Source organism: Zootoca vivipara, chromosome 10 (genome assembly GCF_965207765.1).
Source record: "Zootoca vivipara chromosome 10, rZooViv2.hap1.1, whole genome shotgun sequence".
Taxonomy (NCBI): domain Eukaryota; kingdom Metazoa; phylum Chordata; class Lepidosauria; order Squamata; family Lacertidae; genus Zootoca; species Zootoca vivipara.
Window position 1 is genome coordinate 27375680 of NC_142593.1, and position 15085 is coordinate 27390764.

General features: G+C 41.3%; 1 long non-coding RNA gene across 2 annotated transcripts; it reads left to right on the forward strand.

The window, feature by feature from the left end:
- Positions 1 to 2024: 2024 nt before the first annotated feature.
- On the forward strand, positions 2025 to 15085 carry LOC148684408 (uncharacterized). Of its 2 annotated transcripts, none has more exons than XR_015946075.1 (4): positions 2025 to 2461; positions 7237 to 7317; positions 12113 to 12217; positions 14939 to 15085. It is a non-coding gene; the product is annotated as an uncharacterized LOC148684408 (long non-coding RNA). The 2 variants fall into 2 exon arrangements; XR_015946074.1 differs by lacking the exon at positions 2025 to 2461 and adding an exon at positions 4526 to 5250.

Genomic DNA, 15085 nt, shown 5'->3' on the forward strand with positions numbered 1-15085 from the left:
AAAACTGTGCTTCTTAGAAGAAATTAGCGCAATTTATTTTTTATTTTTGCAAATTGGTTCAGAAACCTGAAAAAAAGAGAAACAGAGACGACCCAAACTTACAGTTCCTTCTACCCCTAATTACAAACAATTGAGACAGAAAACAAGAGGCTTCTTCAAGTAGAACCTCTGCAGGCATCCCTGTTAAGTTGGCCTGGGAATGGACTTCAGGATGTTGCCTTCAGGTTGTAAATTTATTATGCAGTGTGTGTATTTCCTGCATGTTCAGACACGTAGCTTGGCTCTTGCCCGCTAACTGAAACAATCATCTAACTATATAGTATATTAGTTAAAGTTTGACCAATTGAGTTCCCATGGTTTCCTTCTCCCCACTGAATGCATTTGTGTGCAGTGGAAAGGAACCGCTAAGTGGAATGCATCCAGGATATTTGGCCTACGGGTGCATTATTACAGGCATCAGGATGTTAGTCTAATGCATACCTATGCAAAACTTCCAAAGACACCCTTGTTCTTGTAAAGCCTATAAAGCACGACAAATTAAAAGAATTCATTTGTGGTTTGACAAATAACCCTATATTTCCCCGTTCTGTTCACACAGTTTGTAGAGGAAGAGCAAGGATGGGCAGAAAGAGAAGGCAAAACTATCTCAGTTCAACACTAACCCCTTTTTCACCAGTGTGTAAGTGCAAGAAAAAGTTTTAAAAGGTATCAGGGGACTGTAGTGTTTAAAACCAGGAGAATCTGGTAAAGAATCTTGCCTGTAATGAATTATTAAGCAAATGTGTGTGTGCTGTGTGTTGGTCCTGATCCAGTTCCTTAGTTTCAAGGGATTTATTTATCATGCATAAAAACTGGTTCTTGGGTAGTTTTGCAGAGTTCCTCTGTAGGATGTGCTAGTGGTTCATAAAAGTAATGTGGGTTATTTGGTGATTTGAATTGGCAACACTCCAGTTAATGCTGTGCCACCAAAACAAAACAAAAGAAAATCAAAGAGAAGATTAGCCATAGCAAGAGTGTGATTGACTAAAAAGCAGATGCACAAACTTTTTGTGTGTGTTTCTGGGCAAATGTATATTGTGCATGCCAAGAGTGCAAATGGGTTGAAAAGACTCCTGGGTCCTTTATTGCATTTTACTCTGAAGTCCCTGCTTAAAGGTTCTTTTTGATTCATAGACACATCATTGAAGAGAAAGTTACTAATGGCTTCACTTTAATAAATTTTGACCACCCCTATTACATTTTAACTTGTTTGAGGTCTTTGCATCTGAGGAGCAGGTTAATCAGTGGTTGTAGGCTCAATGTTCAGAGGTGGTTTCATCCTCTCTATTCCTAATGTTCAGGACTGTGGCTGCTTTGTTGCTTAGGTAGCCAAAACAGAACCACCCATGCAGAAGAGAGAGGTATCAGCTAGAGTCCCAAGGTTTTGCAGAAGTACAAACATAGCCCATTGAGTGTTGTCTGACAGTTAAGGGGGTGGGGGTGGGAAACTGGGTGGCAGAGGGATTGGGACAGAATATCATGGGAACACTCTATACTATGATGTTTCCACACCATAGATTAAAAGCACATAGCTTCTCCCAAGGAATCCTGGAGACTGTAGTTTGTTAAGGGTGCTGGGACAGTATTGCTGTGAGAAATAAACTACAATTCCCTGGATTCTTTGGGAGAAGCCACGTGCTTTAATGCATGGTGTGGACATGAATTTTGCTGCAGGTCCTGTTTGTATCTGAGGATACCAGCTACTATGGAGCAAGTTGCGCCCTTGCCTTGCATGAGGGTCCCCCTGAAGCCTCACTCTGTAGACTGCTGGGAACAGGATGTTGGATGGGTTGACCCTTGGTCTACTGCAGCAGGCCTCTTCTTGGGATCTTAATTTTTATTAAAAGGTTTGCTTTCTCATTCATCCGATATAGCAATTCCTTGCAAGGCTATCACGAGTAGGTAGTCTATTACAAAGCTATCATACAGTTTGGAACATGGAGCGAGGGGGGAGGCCAAAAAAGATCCAGTGAACAATTCATATAGGGTTTAGACTTAAAAGTATGTTTTACAGGGCAAGTTTCGAAATTCTTGTGAAGGAACTTTCTGCCATAGAGTGAGACCACAACTTCTTGGAAAGGATTCCCATTTATCACGTCTCAAATGAAAGCATTCCTTGGACACAAATGTCTTTTTCTTCTTTTGTCTAATCACCGAAGGGCCAAGTGAGAAGGAAATGTCAAAACTGAGGAACAGTGGTGCATAGAGAGCACTCACTCTAGAGCTCAACCAGCTTTTGTGAGGGCCTGGGCGATTTGTCAAATGGTTGTGGCATAAGTCAAGCCCTGAGGTTGAAAGGTCTTGACCTAAGGAGTGCTAGAATCAGACAGTAAAAGCAAGAAGCCTGCTAGAAGTTTCAGCTGTAGTGGAGAGGAACAATGATGGGTGCTGGACACAACAAAAGCTCATCTGCATAATTCAGGTAAGTAATTTTATTGAAACTGACAAGGATGTGACAGGCTGAGAAAGAGAAGAGAGCATGCTCTCACTGGGAACCTTTAAAGCTCTTCAGTTAGGTATGTGAAAATAAGTGACAGCTAATCTCTCTACTAAAAAACCTGTAAACAATGCCATTTTACACAGGGCTCACCTATGACCTTTATATAGATCTATAGCTTGGCCAGGCCTGGCTATAGGACCCATCAAGCACAATAATGTGACTATAGACTGTAAGCTGTACTTTTCATATTTTATCTCAACATACTTTATTTTTTTTAATCGCTCTTCACCTTTGGCAGTTATGTCAGAGAATCCGTTGCTCATATTGGTGTTGAGAATGCTGACTCTGAAGAGTTCTTGCTTCAACCAAATATGAAGTTATTTTTATGCAAAAGGACCATTCTACAGTTTCAGCTTGCATGGGGTCATCCTGGAACTATAAACCCTCAGGACTATAGGTCATAAGGCAGCAAGTCTCTGCTTTAAGACTTGTATGAGTATTGGTATTACTAAAGCTATTAAAATCCTTCATTAATCTCCCTGTGCCAAGCCTTTTAAAAAAATCTTATTTCTGCTACAAGTATTCTTTAAGAGTGAAACACACTACATTTCAAACAATGCAGATTTCAAAGATATCCCTGTTCTAGTTCACTTATTTATTACATTAAAAACAAACAAACCAGTGGCTTTTAATGACAAGGCAGTATAGACATACCAGGGTTGACGGGAATGTAATCTTGACACAAGTGGAATTTTCTCAAGCAATTTATGAGGGGAAAGTGTTTCTATGAAAAACATTTATTTGTAGAGAAAGAGCAGCAAATATAGAACCAACCACTTTTCAATCTGAGGACTGATTCATACCACCCCACCTGGCTCTATGCATGTGATGAATTCAGAGTGAATTTATAGGTGGGTGTACGTTGGCCACTGTGCGAACAGGATGTTGGATGGATGAGTAACTGGCCTAATCCAGAAGGCCTCTTCTTATGTTCAAGGCAAAGTGGTCATCTGATTGTTCTGCCTCACATCTAAATCAATTCTCAGTGTGCAATAATATGAGCAAGCCCACCCCAACCTGAAAACACGCACACACAGAAATTGTTTTGCAACTCAGTAGTTACTCACCCTGATGCAACTGTAGGGATAGCTGTAGAAGCAGGAACATAGGAAGCTATTTCCCCATCTAGTCTACTAGTATTGTATATTCTGAATGGTAACAACAACAACAGTAATAACAATTATTCTATTTATAAATCACTTCTCATGAAGCACCTCAAAGTGATTTACATATAAAAGTTACTCATATATAAACAGTTTAAAAAACTGCATATAACAATAAAAAAGCATATATAAATAGGAAAGGACTTTAAATTCTCCTGAGTCTCAGAAAGGGCTTTCATGTCATCCTTTTTAATTGAAAGTAGCAGGGATTGAACCTAGGCCTTCTGTATTATGTGCACTGTCACTTTTAAATGTTCCTATTATTAAATGTTCCTATTATGTTTTAATTATTGTCAAGTCTCCACTTCTTTCTTCCATAATGAAACCAAAGGTGGCATATGTAGGGGATCCAAGACCCAGCTGCAAAACCTGCTTAGCTTCAGCAAGGTAGCTCCATCATGTGCCCCCAAATCATATATGAGGTCAAGCAGCAGATACAGTTACTGATGCAAGCCACTCAGTGTGAGCTTCATGGCCGGTTGGGGATTTGAACCTAGGTCACCTCAGTCCTAGTCCAATGCTCTACTGAACTGGCTCTCAAGACTCAACACTTCTGTGGTGCAGGTAATTTCTGTTGCTGTGTCCAACATTCTGTACCATGCGATAGGAAACATACTACAAATAAAGGTTTTGTTTTGGGGGTGGAAATTGCTGAAATACCAGACAGCCCCATTTGACTGGGGTTGCAGAAAGAGAGAAGCCCCCAACAATATTTTCTCACACCCAAGTCACAAAACCCCCATGGCATTCCAGTGCTGGAAAAACACAAGTCGATCAGCTTTATTTCCAAAGGGCACTGAGCGCATGCACTTTTTGACCCAGCTGCAGAGCCTTCCACCTAGCAGGAAGTAGCTCAGAGTTCTGGCACCATCCAGTGTTGATCACGGTATTATAAGCAGTCAGATGCATAATTCACAAGGCTTAATGAATATTCCAATTCATGACAGCCAACTGGCTCCATAGGTCACACCTCCCAGTCTCATATAAATAAAGAATGAGATACTGGAAAGCATACCAGCTGAACCCAACTGAGTGCCAAAAACATGCATATTAATGAGGCACAATAAAAGATATACTTGACTCAGGAAGTAGTGCTTGTATTGTTTTCAGCTGCAGAGAGAGAGAGAGAATTAAATTGTAGCCCCACAGAACAAGAAAAAGAAGGAAAGAAAAAGAAACTCACCACAAAGTATGAAATCAAGGTTTATTTGTGATATTCATACTCCAGGTTTCATCAGGTTGATAACCTCTTCAATCACTCTCCATTGCAACACTGAAACCTTCTGGAAAAATCAGCACCCTCTGCTCCCATATTCCTTTGCAAGCCCTCACTTGGTAACTAAGGAGAGGAAGTAGCTCAACAGCGCTGTTCTTTTATGTGTGCTGTTTAGACCTTGGAACAGGATGAATGGTAGTTTAGATGAATGCATCTGTGCCATTTTTCTTGGCCCCAAGACTATGTTTCCTCACTACCATGACATCTGAACAGAAGGAGAAAACATCCCCCTTTTGTGGCAAGCTAATTTAATTTGTACCTTCCACCTAGGGGTAAATATGTTTGTCTGTCTGTCTAAGCTCTCTTTGCCTACTTTCTTTTCTCACGGGAAACCCTGCTGGGTTGAAGGCAGGATATTGCTTAGTGCTCTAACTTTATTTTAAGGTAATTTAATTTTAAGCAGACTTACACCCACTCCAATGTGAAGCAACTCTAGAAGGTCTCTTGGGATAAGCCTTAATGACTTTTGCATGTCTTTTGTGCCATAGACTTCAAGGCTTTTGTCGTTTGGAAGGTGTTTGCCTGTTGAAAGAAATAGTTTTTAAAAAGGTCCCTTTGGAAATATCCGACCTATAAGATGTGCGTTTCTCCCAACCCGCATGCCAACAAAATCCCAAAGCTTTGCATATTGATCACCCAGCATTAGAAACCATTGACCTTTGCTCTTAGTTTATCTGGTGCATTATTTGTTCTTTGACCTTGTTTTGTCTGAAAATTCAAGTCAGGGGATTTTAAACCAACACTCAACATATTTGTTTACTGCCAAATATTGAGGTGGGCTGTGACATGGACAATTCCAAATTCACCAAGACCATCTGAATTTGACAGCATTTTAGAATCAGCAAACAAGGTAAACACTCGGAGCATTTTCGCTCAGTGCAGAATAGTCCCTCTAAGCTAGTTAGGAATTCGACTGAGTGAGAAAATGAATCTTAAATCCACATTACATGGAGATTCTAACCCATTTCGCTTATGCCTACACAACACCATAAATTGTTCCTGAAGAAAGTACTTTAACACCAGGCAATCAGATTTTAATGAAAATGAAACACAGAGATATGAAACAAGAAGTACGGATCTTGTGGGTAGACCAGATTCTGAACTTTCTCACCCCTGCTGGCCATTCTGGTAGGTGGGTAGGAATCCCTGCCTTGGAATCCGGAGTGTTGAAGTACTATCTGTTGTTGTTATTTTTTGTACAAAAGTGATTACATAATTTCAACCTTAGAGAAACTAAAGTGATATCTTAGGATAGGAAGAATAAAGATCAAGGGCAACAGGAGGGGCAAGTAGCTCTTGTGTGCTTGCAGGATTATGTGATTTGGACCCTTATATTGAGTCCCTGAACAAAATGTATACTGCAGCCCAAGACTTCCAGCTGCTGGACCATTCCCAGACAGTGGCATAGAAACATAGCAAGCTCCTTCTATTGAGTACGACCATTGGTTAATCTAACTCAGTATTGTTAACAGTGATTGGAAGGGGCCCTCCTGGGTTTCAGACATGTGTCTTCCCAGCCCTACCTGGAGATACCAGGGATTGAACCTGGAACTTTTGGTATGCAGCACATGTGCTTGACCACCATGCCATGACTCTTCCTCGCAGTGGCTCAAATCCTCCCAAAATTTATGAAATTCCACTGACTCTAATGGGATCACTCTAGAGCAAATTTCTTTTAGGACTTCAGTCTCTAGGGCAGCGGTCCCACATATAGCTACGTAAGCAAGCCTCTCTCATTGGTAACTAAAGCAAGGTGTCCTGTGTTTGTGCATCTCTTCATCTGCCACTACTGAGAACCGTAGCCTCATATGCAAATAGGTCTGAGGATTACACACCTAAATTTATATGTAAATTATCCCTGGAATTTTTCACCTGAAATGCTTGGCTCATGCTTCTTTCAAGTGACTTGTTCATATAACAAATCTGAATCTGTCTTGCTGTAGTCAGAAATTTCGATAGACATATGGTATAGGGACTTTTAGATCAATCACAGCAATCTTAATGATTAATCATGACACCATTATTGTTTTGCTGGGAAATTATGTGATCATTTTTCTCTTCATGTATGTTGTAAATGAGCCATAACATTTGCACAGAGGGAATACTCTCAGATCCAGATGTGTTGTTTAAGAGACTATATTATGTATCAATGCCAATGAAATATCATTCGCTATTGCTACTATACCATCTACAGTGAAAGCCTATTATTTGCTGCACAAACTTGAAACCTGACTTAATGCAGAACTGCCTCTCTTTAGATGCAGAAGATCTTGTGAAATGGAGTGAAGGCATCACAATCGGAGTATAGCATTTTTGTGTGCTGTTACAAAACTACATGGGTGAGCATTGTGCATTTCCTCCCCCTTATCCATACAGCATTCTCAGGTAGGCTCTACATTACTCCACATGTGAGTGTTTCTTTTGAATGAATAGAATGCCTTCTGCTTCTATGTTCTATGTACCTACTAGGCAAAAGCCAAAGGAGCACTAGCCATCCCCATGTGCACATGGCTGCCTGAGACCATGGGCCCTAAAGTACTCTACACCTCCCCCCACCACACATGCACACTTCCTGCAGAATACTGAGCGATTGCCATGAACAAGTGGCCCATGCATTGCCACGCATATTCCCAGCCAAAATGCCCTGTTGGAGGGATGGGGAACTGGTGGCCCTCCAGATGTTGTTCAGCTCCCATCACCCTGGACTGTTGTCTATGCTGCATGAGGCTGATAGGAGTTGGAGCCCTACAACATGAGGACGGCGCAGGTTCCCCATTCCTGCTCTACTGAGTGACTTGTATCTAGATGCAAGGAAGAGCTGGATGGTGATATGGGAGACACAACAAACCTTCCTATCCTGGTAGTGGCTCAGTGTACAGGCACCCCATCACAGAGGGGAGCAGAGAGAGGGTGGATTGTCCTTAGATTTGTTCACATCATTAGAATTCCAAAAGCTCTGACTTTGCACTTGTCTCGTGGAAGCTAATTTGACTCCTTAAGAATGAGCTTAAAGGACTGTGCTCTGCTACCAGGCACTCAACGAACAGGGTCAATACTGTAGTGTTAATAGATGCCAGAGGCATTCGTTTTAAAATGGCAGGCCCAATCAGTGAGTGGGGGGGGGAACTATAAAGGAACCAAGGGCATTGAAAGCTGGAGGAGGGGCACCAGGGAGCGTGCCTTGAAATATTCAGCACTTAGGAGGCTCTTGTGAGAAGATTGCTTCAAACAAATATCCTCGAGCTCTAAAGCATTTGCTTTAAGGGCAAAAATCCAACTCTTAAGCCATTACCTTTTGACAGCAGTCCAGGCCTTTAGTGAGTAGGCTCCTTAAGTGTTTGCTTTGCTCTTAGGTAAATTAAATGACCATACTTGTAGGTTGCAAGATGCAGGGAAATGAGTAGATGGCTATCTGTATGTCAGGTTTTTTGTTTTTTTTAAAGAGGGTATTTCTAGCACCCTGGCTTTGCCATGTAAATCAAAGCTATCCACCAGTCCATTACAATCTAAACTCTTAGAGCCTTTATGGACAAAGGGCTTAGTTGTTTAGACAGCAGCAACATCTGCTTACACTCAACCCCCTTGTCACAGAGTGGCTGGTTAAAAGCTCAGCATCTCTCTTCTGCTCATTTCATGGTGTATTATGTTTCATGTGGGAATATCTGATCTCTAAGGCTTGACCAGTACTTTAATCTGGTGGACTGTAAAGACTCTGCTGCTTGTACTAAGAATCAGATCATCACCTCCCTAGCAGTCAGGGGACTGTAACCAGGCTCATTTGCTGGACAGTTGAAACATTTCCTTTGGTCTCCAGACACCTTTTTGAAAAGTATTAGCTTTCTTGTGTTGCTCTGAAGCTTTGAGCTGCTATGTAAACATTTCTCCAGTTCCATTAGAGAGGGGGAGAAAAGCAGAGTGTTTGCTTTCGAGTTTCTCTAATATTGCACGCACACAACAGAACCTGTTAATTCCATTCAGACCACAACAATAGAAAAAGTCCAGAATCACCTCCCCTCTGATATTTTCATAGCACAGTAAAGTGCTATATATATGTCAACATGATGTGGTTTCTTTCACACATACTTCAGAAAAGAAGCAAACCATTTTTAGCTTTAAATTTAATCCAGATACACGGCCACATTATCTTCACTACCGATAGCAGTTGGAGTCATTCTTGCCATGGTTCTGTTGCCAATGCAGCTCCGTTGTGTCTCATGGAAGAGAGGGCTATCAATGGATATTTGCCATGATGGCTATCCTCTGCCTCCACAGTTGGGAGGCAGCAATGCTTCCGAATACCAGTTGCTGGAAACCAGAGGAGGGGAGAGTGCTCTTCTGCTCGAATCCTGCTTGCTGGCTTCCCACAGTTTGGTCACTGTGAGAACAGGATGCAGGACTAGATGGGTCATTGGCCTAACTCACCAGGCTCCTGGTATGTTTTTATGTTCTCAAAGCTTCCAAGTTGCCTTTCTAATAGCTGTCACTCTGGCAAAGGCTACATGGACAGGGAACTCATTTTTCAACCCAGGAGCCACATTCCATCTAGGGTAACCCTCTGGGGGCCAGGAGTGAAACTAGGCTTAATTTCACCCAGGTCAAAGACCCAGTTGGGCAACCCTCCACACACATTTGTGTACATGCACACACACAGGCTGGGAACCTCAATGACACCCCTTTGGAGGCTTCACTTGGGGCAGAAAACCCCGGCTACCCCCCCAATAGCTGGGGGCCACATGCTGGGACCACCTTAACAGCAGAACATCAGTTATTTGCACTTCCCTTTATGGCCTACTACTGCAACATACTGAGGACTATATCAACACAGCATGCAGTGCACAATGGGACAGATTGTGAACAATCTCTTGCCTGTTAGAGAACAGCCCTGCCATTGCAAAATAAAAAGGCAGGCTTGGAGAAAAATTCTAGGAAGTAATACATATGAGAAGGAAGTCTAATAGAATTGTCCTTTTAAGGGAGAAAGATGTTCTTGGCAAGAGGAGCTGATTTATCACTGCTTCTACCACCACATCAAAATAAGATATTAGTTTTCTGTCATTTATTTGTCAAATAGACTAATACTGTCTGAAATGTGTATAGAGAGAGATTGATAGACTCGCAGATATTGGCACGTAGACATTTGTGGTTATCGACAGAGCTTAACTCTTTTCCAAAGTTTTTAAAAAACTAATATTGGCATTCTGTTTTACACATTGACACTCAACATGATGTACTGTAGGTGGCTTTGATAGTTTCAGGGGTCTGGATTGGCTTTTGCTGTCCCTTGGGTTCAGAAAGCTATTTGGTGATTACAGCTGCAAACCTATGCATGTCTACCTGGGAGTAGGTCCCATTGAACTCAGTGGGACTTACTTCAAAGCAGACAAGCATAGGGCATAGGATTGTGCTGGATGGGAGCTTTTTTCAAAGAGGAAAGACTAGTGGTGTGCAGTGTGCCATTTGATCCTGCTCTAACTCGCTCCAATTTCTCCTTTAAAGGGTCTTGCATTTAATTATTGTTTCAATTCAGTGGAACACCAAAAGCTGTTTGGGGCGCCTGGGGACTGTCTTCTAAAGATATCACTTAGACTGCAATTCAGCGCATACTTACGTGGGAGAAAGTGCCATTAAACTCTGTATATGTCTGTTGATGCAGCCTAAAATAGCATTTGCTTTTTTTTTTTGCTGCTGCTGCTGCATCACACTGTTCTCATGTTAAGCTTGTGGTCTACTAAGACTCCAGTATCCTTTTTACATGTACTACTGGCTAGACAGGTGTCCACCACCTTATATTTGTGCAGCTGGTTCTTCCTGCCTAAGTGTAGAACCTTATATTTGTCCATTTTGAAATTATTTTCATTGGTTTAGGCCCAGTTCATTGGGCAAGGTCATCTTGAATCCCAATTCTGTCTTCTGTGGCATCCTCTCAATCCCTTCACCTATTTATAAAGATGTCCTCCTTCTTTGGAGGTCTTTAAGCAGAGGCTTGACCGCCATATGTCAATAATGCTTTGATGGTGTTTCCTGCTTGGCAAGGGGTTGGACTGGATGACCCTTGTGGTCTCTTCCAACTCTATGATTCTATGTTGAACAACAATGGGCCCAGGAGAGAATCTTGTGGCACTCCACTTGTCACTTTTTTCCAGGATGATGAGGAACTGTTAGTGAGCACTCATTGAGTTCAGTCAGTCATCCAGCAAAAAATCCACCTAACAATTACCTTGTCCACATTTTACCAGCTTCTCCACAAAAATAGTATGGGGGACTTTGTCAAAAGCCTTCCTTAAACTCCTGAACTTTTCAAAACTCTTAAGCTGCATAGTAGCAGCATGAGGCATTGCACATCTTTTCCATCAGGCAGTTACAGATCAGATACTGGAAAAAGTTGCCTTAGGAAACAAACTGCGAAGCTGGTGTTGCCTCATCAATCTTTACATGCCACTGGGATGAATGAATGGCATTGTGGCATTGTTGAGACACTAGTGGCGAACATAATGCATGGCAGCAAGGGGACAGAATTGGAAACAAAGGCCCAGATTCATGCAGTTCACAATGGTCAATGATTCATTGGGAGAACATTAAAGATTTATCTTTAAGTATTTGAGTTCCATATTAGTTTTTAATCCAAAGAGAGAGCTAATCTCCAAAATCTGTTGACTAACGTCTTGGATGGATGAACCTTACAATAGGCAGGTCTCAATATGCATATCATATTCAAGTTTGGAGCCTGGAGCCTGAAGATATTCCTCTTCTGTGTTTAAAGATTTATGTCTGTTGCTAGGACCAAGATAAGGGGGGGGGGGAGGACCTTGTAAATGGTAGAGACACGGCTGCTGAGTAATTAGATTGGGGTCAATTGATGAAATAGCTTGGGTGTAAGAGGTATGATTAGTGCACAAGTTCTTACGGAGGACGAGGATCAAAATATTGGTTGCTGAAAGAAATGAAAACAAGGAAAGAAGTAATCCAGGAAGATCTAACAAGCTAAAGATAACCCTATACTTTGAGGATTGCTATTAATTCCAACTACACTTTCTCCCAGCTACTGTAGCTGAATTTGAGTCAATGTTGTTTTTGTGTCTGTGGAAGGCAGCGTGAATAGTTCAGCAGAATTTGTTTGTTTAACTAATACTATAGGACCCTAAGCATGCCTACTCGGAAGAAAGAAAGACTGAGTTCAATGGGAGCTAAATTTACTAGGCTACAGTGAGCAACTGAACTACAAAAGTTCCAGCATCTCAGGTGAGTTCACAGGCAGGGAAGGAGACAGCTTGCTGTTTGAAATGGCCAGGTGTAGCACCTACCAGTAAGTGAACTGACTTCTGTTAAAGCATCCTGATCTGGTATTTCCTGTGGTGAGCTTGCTGGGACAATTTCCCTATTCAGATGTCCATTCATTGAGAGGATCATTGCGGTAGATCTTAATTCTTCTTTACAGACAGATAGGCCTGGCTCACACATAATACTATGCCATGGTTTGTTTAGTCAAAGTGTGGTTTGCCTAAATATCCAAACCCAGTCCTGCAGACTAATGGTGATTTATTTTCTTGCAACAAACCCAGATATGGAGCCAAGGTTTGTTGTTGACTTACAAACCATGGCTAGATTTAACTATGGTTTGGGATTATATTGGAACCCAACAGACTTGCTTAACTGTTTGTTTGCAAACAGCACTCCCTTGCTGACAGAGGCATGAGGCACGAGTGACTGGAAAATGAAACCAGTTACAAAGCTAAGTGACTCTGACTGGTGCTTTTCTTGAAGAAGCACTCATATTCCATCTGGCCACAGGCTCTTTTCTCTGCCCAGCTCTTCACAGCAAGACCTTCCTCGCAAGCCAGTTAAAGGGGCCATTCTGCTACATCACTAACATGTATACAGAACTGGATGCCCAAGCACTAATTACTCTGCTGGCTAAATCTAGTTAGAGTAAAATAATTAACTTTTCACAGGATCAAAAAACCCTGACCTTTTGCACTATACATAACTTATGTATTTTTAAAATGGAAGGATACACTAGCCAAGAAAATGTCTATTGCTCTACTAGTGTGGTAGGAAAGGTTTGTAGGAAAGGGTTGAAGAGTTGTGCCAATTATGCTTGCATATCTGGTTTGACAAGCCAATAGCATCCAAAAACCTATTGGCACTGAGAAATTACTGGCCCAATCATCTCTATGATCAACTGGGGCACTCTCTAGACCAGGCATCCCCAAACTGCGGCCCTCCAGATGTTTTGGCCTACAACTCCCATGATCCCTAGCTAACAGGACCAGTGGTCAGGGAAGATGGGAATTGTAGTCCAAAACATCTAGAGGGCCGAAGTTTGGGGATGCCTGCTCTAGACTATTAACTACACTAGCAGTGGTGACTCTGTGGCCATCCAAATGTTGTTGGACTGTAGTGCCCACCAGCCCCAGGCAACATAGCTAAAGGTCAGGGAAGAGGGAATTTGTAGTCCTCCAACAGACAGGGGGTCACAAGTTCCTCAGCCATGAACTACACCATATTTAATAGTTGGAAATCAGATGAAGCCATGTCATTCATTCGTCTGTTTGCTTTTCATTGGTAGATTTTATTAGATCATAAGATGTACATAATTTGTGTTTTGGATCAGGCTCTCGGTATGTGTCACAACATTTTCCTTTCAGGTTTTGTTTTATACTTCAAGTATTTAGATTCTCAATTACTGTTTTCTACAGTGTGGCATATACACACAAAGGTTTACATTTTCATTAAACCAGTCATGACACTTTGTTCACAGGCAAGGCAGTGAAAACATGCCATAAAATGTGGCGAGAAAGTGATAATTGTGGAAGTAAATCAACATTAAAAAATATCATGCACACATTTTAATGTTGACATATGGCTTTTCACTTTCTTTTTGAACTGACAGTATTGTTTGTTTTGTGCATAGTAAATATTGTATATAGCACAAATCACCATGAAATTACTGTGTAGTCACTTGATCATTTAATTATCACGTAGGTACATAATAACTCCATGGCTATTTAAACCCTTTTGATTGCTTTAATTATGCTCTGAGTTAATTGTTCCCATCCACCGACATGGATGTATGTCAAATAGTTTGGTAAACAAGAGATTCCCCCCCCCTCTTTTACAAAAATTGAGCATGAATGAAATGGGGGTTTGTAAAATGGGGGGAAAAATAATCTCAGCTTTAATTATAGCATTTGGCACCTGATTACTATAATCTGTTTCACCTACAGTATCATAATGTAGTTATGTATTTCTAAGTGACACTGTCATGCATTGCAATTTGTCACTGATATGTATGTAACAATACAGAGGATAATTTCATTTGCAAATATACAAATAATAATTCCGTTATAATGCAGTCCAAATGTAGAGCTATGCTGAAAGGTGGATTCATAAAACAAACCTCAGTGTTTCTGTCTCCATGATAGGCAATGACTTTTGCCTGTGGCATTTTCATATATTCTTATGTATTCTTAAGGTGCCTTGAACATGGGAATCAGATCCGGGAGGCCCATCATCTCAAGGCACCTTCAAGGCCTTCTTACGCATCATATTGTGACTGGAAAACCTACCAGCCAAAGTGCTTGCTCACCAGTAGGTAGCATAAACCCTAAATTATTTATTAAGGTCAGAAAAGCAGCAATCCTATGTATAGTTTCCTCGGAGAAAGTCCCATTGAGCTCAGTGATACCTCTGACTGCTAAAGGTTTGAAAAACAACCACAGTGAGTTTTGCCAAAAGAGATTTTAAGCCAACCGAAATAGAACCTTTAGTTTTCAATTAGAAATCAAAACCATCTTGCAAAGAAGTGCTACCATTAAACTGCAAGCATGAAGTGGAAACCCCATCAAAGAAAAAGAAAGAAGTATTCATCCTCTGCTTATTTTCCTCATTTTCCGACCTTTTCTATGCTAATCTGTCTCAAACAAAAGAAAAAAGCCTTGTTTTCACTCATTCATTTGCTAGGGAAAGGAGGGATTTGTCAATTACACCTGAATGTCTGATATGTGACATCATCACTCCTGCTCTGACTGAAGTCCCAGAACTGTGCTTCCTTGTATTTGGCCTCTCCTATCCCTCTTGATTATCCCACTCTAAGCCTAACATTGAGGA